The following is a 13,379-nucleotide window of genomic DNA, read 5'->3' on the forward strand; positions in this document are numbered from 1 at the left end:
CATTTGACAAATACCTTTCATCTGCAGCTTATGTTTTCTGAAATCATAATTTATAAAGTATTGTTTATTCAGAACCACAATTTAATCATTATTGTTGAATCGTAATGCTGAGTTGGATTAGGAATGAAAAATGATGCCAATAAAGGTCACTGACCTCTAGTGGTGAGAGGGCAGTTCTACCAGCATGTACTCACAATAATTGGCACGTTTGCGGCAGACTTCAAAAACTGCTCCACTCTGAGGCACTTTCAGAAGTGAGTGTAGAAGCTCCGTCCTGTTCGGTGTTTGGATGCTTGAGACCGTAAAGACTCGCTAGGATGGATGGGAAATCACACTAGAGCTCCTCAGAGAAACACTGAGGATCTCACGTGTTCTCTTCGCCATCACTCCTTCAGATGCAGCAGAAGACAAATGGCCACAACCTTGATCTATTTTTATTAACCTTAAGAAGGCTCAAGCAAACAGCTGTAAAGCATGACACACTTTCCAGAGCTTATAAGGTCTGCTGGCCTTTGGGTCTCTTGAGTAAACCCTGTGTTCTTCCTGAAGATTCTTACTTCTGCCAAGAGAAGATTCAGGGTCATGAAGGAAACGGAAGAAATGTTGCTCCCTGTTGCTGCTATAATTGAACGCATCTTAATTTAACCCCCTTGCTGAAGGACAAATCCGTGTCAACGTTTCACCTCATACTGCGTTCACCTTTTGTGGTACTCAGAGACCTGCACCACTCTTTTGTCTTGTAAAAGTGTATGATCACGTGCAGTCTGATGGGAATATGCATGTTGATTTTCTGTGAAGAGGAAAAAAGAATGAAACAGACAGGCAACGAACAAACGGGATGAACTTTGGACAAACAAAACATTTCAGACTAACCCATCAGATGTCACCACAGCAGGATTTCTTATTATGAGGGAACCATATTAGACCCATCCATTCATATTTGGTTCGAGCTGCTGGTTCTGTCAACAGACACACACGGTGAAAAAAGTATCAGTGCCTTCTTTGATATGACTTATTAATAAAAATGCTTGAGCTGCAAAAGCACTGCAACTGTACACCAGAAGCATGCAGACGCTCCCCCACAGCTGAACCAGAGCCAGACAACAGGCTTAGCTTTTTAACACCCCATCCCAACAAACCATATAAGGAATGCCTGATCCTGTACAAATCTACACCATGCTCTTTCTTTAAGCAGTTCACCGCATTCCAATAGCGATGGCGAGTTTATGCTTGTATCTTGATATTCATGAGGATGTTGAGCACTCAACTCTACTCCTTTTGGCTTCTTATGATATCTGAATAAACCATTACAGAGAACATTTAGATTGCATTCCTTCTCGCACCACAAACCATCTTCATTAATATGACTTAGGCCTATTTATAAATATGCCCTGCTTGCTGATGTCTTGAAACTGTACACCAGAGCCATATGACAACTCCTCCACGGCCGTGCCTGCATTGGTGGAGTGCCAGCTGGATTAGCTGAGGAGCGGCATCTTATTCCCATTCCCCCTCAGCCAAATATCTAGGACATTCACTCTGTTAATCAAATCTGTTAATCATCACACAACTTTTTATTTAAGTGGACAGAGTGGAAGCATTTATTGTGGCGGCTGCACTATGCTTGTCTTGAACTCATTATTTATTGCCCTTTAGAGAAGAGGAATCAACTTCGTTCTATTCGCCTAATCTTATATTTACTTAACCAAGAAAGACATTTTTGAGATTAAAAATCTCTTTTACAAGAGAGTCCTAGTCAAAATTGGCAACCCAGTGGAACTTGTAAACAAAATCTATACAGAACATTAAAAACATTTACAAATCATTGACTGAGCCTCCGATTTTCAGATGATATTTTAAAACATCTTGTCAAAGACACCAAATTATATAGCTTCGATTTCATTTGGAGAGACTTCCAGTGCGAACGGCGTCAAAGATTTTTGCTTAGTTCAGTTCATACAGTACGTCCAGAAAGAGACATTTTGGGATCAGTGAAAATAATTACCAACAATTTTTCTTTTTAACAAAAACAAAACAAAAATATGAGGGCAAATGACCCTTGTATCTTTTTTGTATCGTTATTGTTGTTATTGATCATTGAGCCTTTTTTTAACCTTCTCTTTCCAGCTTTTGATTGCTGAACATGGTTTACACTCTATGGTTTAACTTGTTGAAAACACTTTGTTAAACTGTTTATGTTAGAAAATATTTGTCTGTTAAAGTAAATGGAAGGCTTACAGTACACACAATCCCTTTCTTCTTGTGGGAATCTCCAGTGGAGCATCTCTCAAAGGAGAAAACATTCATCTTCACATTGTTATAAAGGGATAAAGTCGTTTATATGCTATATGACCTTCACAAAGGAACAAATTCTTGCTTTTACACTTTCTTTTAGACCAAGTGCTTGAAGGTGCAAGTAAAATTATTTAAATGCAAAGCCATTACATTGGCTTCTCTTATCAATCAGTCTGTAGGGTGTGTAACTGTACCCTAGGATAAAAATAACAGAAGAGTTTAACACAATCATATATAGACAGTAAAACCCAACCCATTATAACCAAATACAGTGCTGCTGCGCTGCTGGGACAACGTCTTGAGTCTTTATAAAAGGAGACATCTTCGACATCAAGGACTGCCAACCACTGGGAAGGTGAGTCAAGATTCTGCAGTGCCAAAATTATTAATTTAATTCAAATTGAATTTTAATTATTGTTACTTTTGGTTAACATTTTATAGGGATTTTTGCTATTGTTAAAATAATGGGCCTACATGAGATTATTTATTAACAGAAAAGAATTTCAGTTAAATAATCTATGTCTATGTATTTAACAGAAACTTGCAGAAACCTTTCTGGCCTTGGAAACAAAAAGGTGAACAGCTTGGATACACATGTAATATACTGCATCACTCATTAAAGAACTATGTTAATGCAAAATAATTCATACTGGAACAAACTGTTTTCAGAACTGAAGAAAAATTAGTACCTCTTAACATGTTTTCACAGTAAACTGCAATCATGGGAGATGGTGAAATGGAGTGCTTCGGCCCGGCGGCCATTTACCTCCGGAAGCCAGAAAGAGAGAGAATCGAGGCTCAGAACACCCCCTTTGATGCCAAAACGGCGTTCTTCGTGACAGATGCTGATGAGATGTACCTGAAGGGTACTCTTGTTAGCAGAGAGGGTGGCAAAGCTACTGTCAAAACTCTCAGTGGGAAAGTAAGTATCATGGGTAAAAAATTATTTCATATGTTACTGTGCTTGAGTCTCCAGTAAAATATTGTAAATTATGTGTATAAAAAGTCTCATCCTCCTTCTGATTACTGATCAATGTTCATTACAGACTGTCACGGTAAAAGAAGATGATATCCACCCCATGAATCCTCCCAAGTTTGACAAAATTGAGGACATGGCCATGATGACCCACCTCAATGAACCTGCTGTGCTGTATAACCTCAAAGAGCGTTACGCAGCATGGATGATCTACGTAAGTCTAAGTTAATCATGTTTTATTCCTAGGATGGGGCGGCAGCATTGTAAAACTGGACTATCTATCTCCGTTTCAGACCTACTCTGGCTTGTTCTGCGTCACTGTCAATCCATACAAGTGGCTCCCAGTATATGATGCAGTTGTTGTGGCTGGATACAGAGGCAAAAAGAGGATTGAAGCCCCACCTCACATCTTCTCCATCTCCGACAACGCCTACCAGTTCATGCTCACTGGTAAGTGGATTCTGGAAGTGTGTCAATATATGAGAGTCAAGACAAACTTCGACACAATGGGGAAAAACACTTTAAACGATAAATAATGTAATAATAATCATCCCATACGGGTTATTTTTCTTTATTTACCAACTATATAGAAAACTGTACATGAGGCTTACAAATAAATGCAAAAATTTCCAATATGATATTTATTTAGTACATTTATTTAGTGATTCATATCAAACACTACTCTGTATTACAGCCAGGGCTTGAAAGTGAGGAGGAAAAAAAAAATCCAGTCGGTTCACTCAGAGCAGAATCGATATTTTAACATTTCTGATCCTGCGTTCCTCTGTATTATTATCGTTCTGAAACCGGTTTGCTAGAAAAAATACCGGTTAAAAAACATTATTTTTAAAACTATTTATTTGCTTATAATAGTCATCTTTATTCAAGTCATATTTATTTATATAGCGCTTTAAACAAAAAAGATTGCGTCAAAGCAACTGAACAACATTAATTAGGAAAACAGTGTCAATAATGCAAAATGACAGTTAAAGGCAGTTCATCATTGAATTCAGTGATGTCATCATGCAGCTCAGTTCAGTTTAAATAGTATCTGTGCAACAATTTGCAATCAAGTCAACGATATCGCTGTAAATGAAGTGTCCCCAACTAAGCAAGCCAGAGGCGACAGCGGCAAGGAACCAAAACTCCATCAGTGAGAGAATGGAGAAAAAAAACCTTGGGAGAAACCAGGCTCAGTTGGGGGGCCAGTTCTCCTCTGACCAGACGAAACCAGCAGTTCAATTCCAGGCTGCAGCAAAGTCAGATTGTGCAGAAGAATCATCTGTTTCCTGTGGTCTTGTCCCGGTGGTCATCTGAAACAAGGTCTTTACAGGGGATCTGTCTCTGGGGCTCTAGTCCTGGTCTCCGCTGTCTTTCAGGGCTGTAGAGGTCCTTTCTAGGTGCTAATCCATACTGCACTTGTGAACGATATGATACCTCTTCATTCACTGCAACGAATTGATGGCGGTCATATAAGTACGATTTAAACCATGCTAATGCACTTCCATTAATGCCAACAAAGTGTTCTAGTCGATGCAAAAGAATAGTGTGGTCAATAGTGTCGAACGCAGCACTAAGATCCAATAGCACTAATAGAGAGATACAACCACGATCAGATGATAAGAGCAGGTCATTTGTAACTCTAAGGAGAGCAGTCTCAGTACTATGATACGGTCTAAATCCTGACTGGAAATCCTCACAGATGCCATTTTTCTCTAAGAAGGAATATAATTGTGAGGATACTACCTTTTCTAGTATCTTTGAAAGAAAAGGGAGATTCGAGATCGGTCTATAATTAACTAGTTCTTTGGGGTCAAGTTGTGGTTTTTTGATGAGAGGCTTAATAACAGCCAGTTTAATAATTTTGTTTAATAATAAAAACAACAACAACAGCCTAATAATTATAAAGAGATCTGTTATCTTAACCTGCTGCACAGGCAATACAGCATCATCGTTTTTAGATTTTGGCCAAATTATAGGCTACTAAATAAAATTAAAAAAAATAAAATAATAAAAAATATATATATATGCTTTATTTTCAGATCGTGAGAACCAGTCTGTCCTGATTACGTGAGTAAATATTGTTCTTATGGAATAACCTAAAGCTTTTCAATTATATACATAAATTCATTGACAGTTTTCAACTAAATGATGATCTCATATCAATCTCCAGTGGAGAATCTGGTGCAGGAAAGACTGTGAACACAAAACGTGTCATTCAGTACTTTGCAACTGTTGGTGCGATGTCTGGACCGAAGAAGGCAGAGCCGGTCTCTGGAAAAATGCAGGTTAGTAAAACACCTATTCTAGATGGTGTTATTGATTACAGCTCATAACGATCACCTAAACTTTACTGTGTAACTATACTGTCAATTACAATTACATTAATTGTTAAATACAAACACATCCAGGGATCACTGGAGGACCAGATCGTGGCAGCCAACCCTCTGCTGGAGGCTTATGGTAATGCCAAGACTGTGAGGAACGACAACTCCTCTCGTTTTGTAAGTTAAACTTATGAATAATTACAACATTTTTACAACATCAGTCACACTTTCAACGTTGCCAAACAGTTGAGCTTTTGTAAATGATTTCAATCTCTGTAGGGTAAATTCATCAGGATTCACTTTGGGACCACTGGAAAACTGGCCTCAGCTGATATTGAAACTTGTGAGACATCATTGTTTTAAGTCAAATATTTTTTATTTGAATGATAAGAGGTGGATTCATCAACTGAGCTCAAAAAACTTTTTGAACTTTTTATTCCCTTTTTTTCTCGAAAGATCTGCTGGAAAAGTCAAGAGTAACATTCCAGTTGTCTGCTGAGAGGAGTTACCACATCTTCTACCAGCTCATGACTGGACACAAGCCAGAGCTGCTCGGTGAGAAATCTACAGGATTGTGTGTTTCAGTTATTTCCTAGTTTGAGAGCACTGTTAACATACTGCACATCAACTCTTTATAGAGGCCCTGCTCATCACCACCAACCCTTATGACTATCCAATGATCAGCCAGGGTGAAATCACTGTCAAGAGCATCAATGATGTGGAGGAGTTCATTGCCACAGATGTATGTGGACAACTCAGGCTTTATTATTAGTAGTAGCAGTAGTACTATTTTCCAATTATACATAAAATATAAAGGAAGACCACTGCATGCCACAATATAAAATACCCATCTCTTTTGACTATCTGATAAATAATGTGATTAATTTGGTGTAAAAACAGACTGCCATTGATATTCTGGGCTTCAGTGCTGATGAGAAAATGAGCATCTACAAGCTGACAGGTGCTGTGATGCATCATGGAAGCATGAAGTTCAAACAGAAGCAGAGAGAGGAGCAGGCTGAACCTGACGGCACTGAGGGTAAAATTAATTAGTAGCGCAAATTAGCATGTAAACATTCATTTCATTAGTGAAAGTGATGCATAAAACTGTTCTTCCTCAGTGGCTGATAAAATCGCTTACCTCCTGGGGCTCAACTCTGCTGACATGCTGAAAGCTCTGTGCTACCCCAGAGTGAAGGTCGGGAATGAGATGGTGACCAAAGGCCAGACAGTACCACAGGTGATCACTGACCTTCTCAACAGATGAACCTAGAAATGTCCCATAGACATTCAGAAAACACAATTACTAATGAAAAAAAAATCAAGTCAAGTCACCATTATTTATATAGCGTTTTTAACAGTACAGATTGTGTCAAAGCGGCTTTACAGTATCAAATACGAAAACAGTGTGTAACAATGCAAAAAGGACAATAGTAAACACTCCATTTTCAGTAAAAGGCAGTTCATCATTGAGGTTAGTGATGTCATCATCCAGTTCAGTTCAGTTTAAATAGTATCTGTTCAATCAAGTCAACAATATCGCTGGAAATTAAGTGTCCCCAACTAAGCAAGCCAGAGGCGGCAAGGAACCAAAACTCCATCGATGACAGAATGGAGAAAAAACCTTGGGAGAAACCAGGCTCAGTCGGGGGGGCAGTTCTGGTCTGGCCAGACAAACCAGCACATTAATTATATGCTGTAGCAATGCCAGATTGTGCAGAGGACTTATCTGGTTCCTGTGGTCTTGACCCGGTGGCCATCTAGAAGACAAGGTCTTCACCGGGGATCTGTCTCTGGGGCTCATCTAGTTGTCCTGATCTCCGCTGACATTCAGGGCTGTAGTCTAATATCAGTTTCAATGACCTTTGAATTTTACAGGTGAACAATGCAGTCTCGGCTCTCTGCAAGTCTGTCTATGAAAAAATGTTCTTGTGGATGGTCGTCCGTATCAATGAGATGTTGGACACCAAGCAGCCTAGACAGTTTTTCATTGGTGTGCTGGACATCGCTGGATTTGAGATCTTTGATGTGAGCATCAGTCATTAATGTCTCTGTAACAATCAAGATATAAAAGATAGCAGCCAGCAGTAAGAACTTGCTTCTTATCAGTTCAACAGCTTGGAGCAGCTTTGCATCAACTTCACAAATGAGAAACTGCAACAGTTCTTTAACCACCACATGTTTGTTCTGGAGCAAGAGGAGTACAAGAAAGAAGGCATTGAATGGGAGTTCATTGACTTTGGTATGGACTTGGCTGCCTGCATTGAGCTCATTGAGAAGGTAAGAGGATATTCTGTAAATTCAATTTACTATTCACATTGTGCCTGTACTTGAGTGTGAACATTTCTTCAACAACAGCCAATGGGCATCTTCTCCATCCTTGAAGAGGAGTGCATGTTCCCCAAGGCAACAGACACAAGCTTCAAAAACAAGCTGCATGATCAGCATCTGGGCAAAACTGCAGCTTTCCAGAAGCCCAAGCCTGCCAAAGGTAAGGCAGAGGCCCACTTCTCTCTGGTGCACTATGCCGGCACTGTGGACTACAACATTGTTGGCTGGCTGGACAAGAACAAGGATCCACTGAACGACTCTGTTGTGCAACTTTACCAAAAATCATCAGTCAAAGTGCTGGCCTTCCTGTATGCTGCTCATGGAGCTGCTGAAGGTATGAACATCTGCATTTCCTAAATTCTTCGATTTTAAGTGTTTAATTACAATTCAAACTACACAACTACCTTACTACTAATAACCAGCAAATTAGGAGTTTGTTCAGGGATAACATCTCTTTTTTTTTGGCATAAAACAGCTGAGGGCGGCGGTGGAAAGAAAGGAGGCAAGAAGAAGGGTGGTTCTTTCCAGACTGTGTCTGCACTTTTTAGGGTAAATGGATTCTCTCTTTTAATAAAGGTTTTTGAACTTCTTCTATATGAAAAACTAGACAAATTACAAATATTTCAACAGGAGAACTTGGGTAAGCTGATGACTAACCTGAGGAGCACTCACCCTCACTTTGTGCGCTGCTTGATTCCTAATGAGTCTAAGACTCCAGGTACACTTTATTCCTAAAGAGTCAACTGCATCACGGTTTCTGAAAATATCTCTGGAACCTTAACAACATTTGCATTGCCGGGTCTGATGGAGAACTTCCTGGTTATCCACCAGCTCAGGTGTAATGGTGTGCTGGAGGGTTCAACAGCTTGGAGCAGCTTTGCATCAACTTCACAAATGAGAAACTGCAACAGTTCTTTAACCACCACATGTTTGTTCTGGAGCAAGAGGAGTAAAAGAAAGAAGGCATTGAATGGGAGTTCATTGACTTTGGTATGGACTTGGCTGCCTGCATTGAGCTCATTGAGAAGGTAAGAGGATATTCTGTAAATTCAATTTACTATTCACATTGTGCCTGTACTTGAGTGTGAACATTTCTTCAACAGCAAATGGGCATCTTCTCCATCCTTGAAGAGGAGTGCATGTTCCCCAAGGCAACAGACACAAGCTTCAAAAACAAGCTGCATGATCAGCATCTGGGCAAAACTGCAGCTTTCCAGAAGCCCAAGCCTGCCAAAGGTAAGGCAGAGGCCCACTTCTCTCTGGTGCACTATGCCGGCACTGTGGACTACAACATTTGGCTGGCTGGACAAGAACAAGGATCCACTGAACGACTCTGTTGTGCAACTTTACCCAAAATCATCAGTCAAAGTGCTGGCCTTCCTGTATGCTGCTCATGGAGCTGCTGAAGGTATGAACATCTGCATTTCCTAAATTCTTCGATTTTAAGTTTTAATTACAATTCAAACTACACAACTACCTTACTACTAATAACCAGCAAATTAGGAGTTTGTTCAGGGATAACATCTTTTTTTTGGCATAAAACAGCTGAGGGCGGTGGTGGAAAGAAAGGAGGCAAGAAGAAGGGTGGTTCCTTCCAGACTGTGTCTGCACTTTTTAGGGTAAATGGATTCTCTCTTTTAATAAAGGTTTTGAACTTCTTCTATATGAAAAACTAGACAAATTACAAATATTTCAACAGGAGAACTTGGGTAAGCTGATGACTAACCTGAGGAGCACTCACCCTCACTTTGTGCGCTGCTTGATTCCTAATGAGTCTAAGACTCCAGGTACACTTTATTCCTAAAGAGTCAACTGCATCACGGTTTTGAAAATATCTCTGGAACCTTAACAACATTTGCATTGCAGGTCTGATGGAGAACTTCCTGGTTATCCACCAGCTCAGGTGTAATGGTGTGCTGGAGGGTATCAGAATCTGCAGGAAGGGTTTCCCCAGCAGAATCCTATATGGCGACTTCAAGCAGAGGTAAAGACGCTACACCTGTTTCAACCTATTAAGAGAGAATACACCACCTAATCTAATCCACATTTTAAATTCATGCTTTCATCACTTTGTGGCTTTACCAAAATATAACTTATCTAAATGTCCTCTAGATACAAAGTATTAAATGCTAGCGTCATCCCCGAGGGACAGTTCATTGACAACAAAAAGGCTTCAGAGAAACTCTTGGGCTCTATTGATGTTGACCACACCCAATACAAGTTTGGACACACCAAGGTGAGCTACTCAGTAAATACACCATATGGCCAAAAAGATGTGGGTACTCTCTTGTAATTAAAAGAACAGTTAACTAAAAAATACAATCTCTATCATACTTTATTGCTGTCACGCCATTCCAAACTTGTTGCTTTTTCTAGTTCAGTGGAACAACAACAAAGATATTTGAATATCTGGGTGACATTGATTAGAGGAAAATCAACGTAAACATTCTTACAAAGAAAGTAAGGTCCAAATGAATAGCTGTTTTTGGGTCTAATACAAATTTTGTGGGCTCAGTTATTCCAGAATTTCAGTGAAAACTGATCTCTAAACTACACACAATGAGACTTTAAATAATTCTATGCAATTCATGATGAAGGAAGGACATTGCACTAAAGTTTGAATATGAACGCAGGGATTTGCTACCATTCAAACATAAGTGAGGTCATGCATTGGTGTAGCGATGGCATCTGGCTTGTAGTTATAATTCCAGTTCATACCAAAAGTGTTAAATAGAGGTTCAGGTTTTATGCCAGTAAAATTATTTCACAATAAATATGTTCATGCTGAAGAAAGAAAATGATCCTCCCAAAACAGTTTAAGCTAACTTTACAATATGGAATTCTCTAGGATGTCATTGCATGGTGTAAAATTAAGATTTCTTTTCTTTTCACAGAAAATAAAACTCACTAGTTAAAAGAGGACATGTAGTGTACCCCAGGCGAAGTGAAGTGGACTACTTGCCTTCAATACTATACCACTGATATCTTTTAAATTTTCTTGTAGGTGTTCTTCAAAGCTGGTCTGTTGGGTACTCTTGAGGAGATGAGAGATGATAAACTAGCAACACTGGTTACCATGACTCAAGCTTTGTGCCGTGGATACGTCATGAGGAAAGAGTTTGTCAAAATGATGGAGAGAAGGTATGAACTTACAAAAAACTGTTTGGAACACAACTGTCTATTTACACAAAGTGATAATGACTGATTTACTGATTACATTTTACACAGAGAAGCAATTTACTCCATCCAATACAACATCCGCTCATTCATGAATGTCAAACATTGGCCATGGATGAAGCTCTACTTCAAGATCAAACCTCTTCTGAAGAGTGCAGAGACTGAGAAAGAAATGGCAGCAATGAAGGAGAACTTTGAGAAAATGAAGGAAGATTTAACAAAGGCATTAGCTAAAAAGAAGGAGCTTGAGGAGAAAATGGTGTCACTTCTTCAAGAGAAAAACGACCTTCAGCTGCAAGTAACATCTGTGAGTATTTCAGCTCTTACTGATACTAACATGGATCTTATAGCTCCTATAAGTCATTAACTACATCCATGTCAATGAACAGGAATCTGAAAACCTCTCTGATGCTGAGGAGAGATGTGAAGGTCTCATCAAAAGCAAGATCCAGCTCTAGGCCAAACTCAAAGAGACAAACGATAGATTGGAGGATGAGGAGGAAATCAATGCTGAACTGACTGCCAAGAAGAGGAAACTGGAGGATGAATGTTCTGAGCTGAAGAAAGACATTGATGACCTGGAGCTCACCTTAGCAAAAGTGGAGAAGGAGAAACATGCAACAGAAAATAAAGTCAGTATTTTTTTTTATATCATACTGCTGATTGTGATTCAGGCTCTTGAGAATGAAACCAATAAACAATGTTTCCATTTAGGTGAAAAACCTGACAGAGGAGATGGCCTCTCAGGATGAGAGCATCGCCAAACTGACCAAAGAGAAGAAAGCCCTCCAAGAGGCACACCAGCAGACTCTTGATGACCTTCAGGCAGAGGAAGACAAAGTCAACACTCTGACTAAAGCTAAGACAAAGCTTGAGCAGCAAGTTGATGATGTAAGATGTTTGGCCTGAAAATAAGGTCACAAATCAAAGTTTATTCTTTTTGTTGCTATCTAACAGATTTTAAAGCTATGGTTTCTGTAAAAATAGCTTGAGGGCTCACTGGAGCAAGAGAAGAAGCTCCGTATGGACCTTGAGAGAGCCAAGAGGAAGCTTGAGGGTGATCTGAAACTGGCCCAGGAGTCCATAATGGACCTGGAGAATGACAAACAGCAATCAGATGAGAAGATCAAAAAGTGAGTGGATGTCAAACTTCCCAAGATTACACATTTAACAAAAAAAGTATTTTGCACATTTTACAAAACACTACTTTCAAAACAGGAAGGACTTTGAGATAAGTCAACTTCTCAGCAAGATTGAGGATGAACAGTCTTTGGGAGCACAGCTTCAGAAGAAGATCAAAGAACTTCAGGTAATGCTGACCATAATCTTTTCTATGTGAAACTGTGAAGTTGATGGCAAATCCACATTACAAATATCACAAAAGTTTTCTTTTTTCCTTTTTTTCTCAATTAGGCCCGTATAGAGGAGCTGGAAGAGGAAATTGAGGCAGAGCGAGCTGCTCGTGCTAAAGTGGAGAAGCAGAGAGCTGATCTCTCCAGGTAACTTGAAGAGATCAGCGAGAGGCTCGAGGAAGCTGGTGGTGCCACTGCTGCCCAGATTGAGATGAACAAGAAGCGTGAAGCTGAATTCCAGAAGTTGCGTCGTGATCTGGAAGAGTCTACCTTGCAGCATGAAGCTACAGCTGCAGCTCTCCGAAAGAAGCAGGCAGACAGTGTGGCTGAACTCGGAGAACAGATCGACAACCTCCAGCGCGTCAAGCAGAAGCTGGAGAAGGAGAAGAGTGAATACAAGATGGAGATTGATGACTTGACAAGCAACATGGAGGCTGTGGCTAAAGCAAAGGTAATGTCATTAGAGAATCATTAAATATAAAAGCATCTTTTCAAACATCTGCATATAACCCTGTACCTTTTAGCTAATTTAGAGAAGATGTGCCGTACCCTGGAAGACCAGTTGAGTGAAATCAAGACCAAGAGTGATGAAAATGTTCGTCAGCTGAATGACATGAATGCACAACGTGCAAGACTTCAGACAGAAAATGGTAAGGCGTGGCAAATAAGGTACACGTAAAAAGCTTTAAAAAAATTATTAAAAAGCGTCTGTTATTATATTTCATAGTAATATTTCTAACGTGATTTCGGTGAATTTAGCCGTCAACTGGAAGAGAAAGAAGCACTTGTTTCACAGCTAACTAGAGGAAAACAGGCTTATACACAGCAAATTGAGGAACTCAAAAGGCATATTGAAGAGGAGGTCAAGGTAGAGTTATAAAAAATTAATGAGTTAATTAATTTTGAAAATTAAGTTTCGAT

The 13,379-nt window shown here is 39.6% G+C and overlaps 1 long non-coding RNA gene and 1 pseudogene across 1 annotated transcript in view; one reads left to right on the forward strand and one right to left on the reverse strand.

Moving 5' to 3' along the window:
• Positions 1-13,379, reverse strand: part of LOC122141754 — a 27,786-nt gene continuing 14,407 nt past the window's right edge. Inside the window, exons 2-4 of the long non-coding RNA XR_006158076.1 lie at positions 6,740-6,867; positions 874-959; positions 1-790 (exon numbers count right to left, since the gene is read on the reverse strand). This is a non-coding gene — a long non-coding RNA (uncharacterized LOC122141754). The remainder of the gene's footprint in view (positions 791-873; positions 960-6,739; positions 6,868-13,379) is intronic.
• The window catches only part of LOC109110643, a 14,650-nt pseudogene continuing 4,103 nt past the window's right edge, over positions 2,833-13,379 (forward strand).

This window comes from Cyprinus carpio, chromosome B22 (genome assembly GCF_018340385.1).
Source record: "Cyprinus carpio isolate SPL01 chromosome B22, ASM1834038v1, whole genome shotgun sequence".
Classification (NCBI taxonomy): domain Eukaryota; kingdom Metazoa; phylum Chordata; class Actinopteri; order Cypriniformes; family Cyprinidae; genus Cyprinus; species Cyprinus carpio.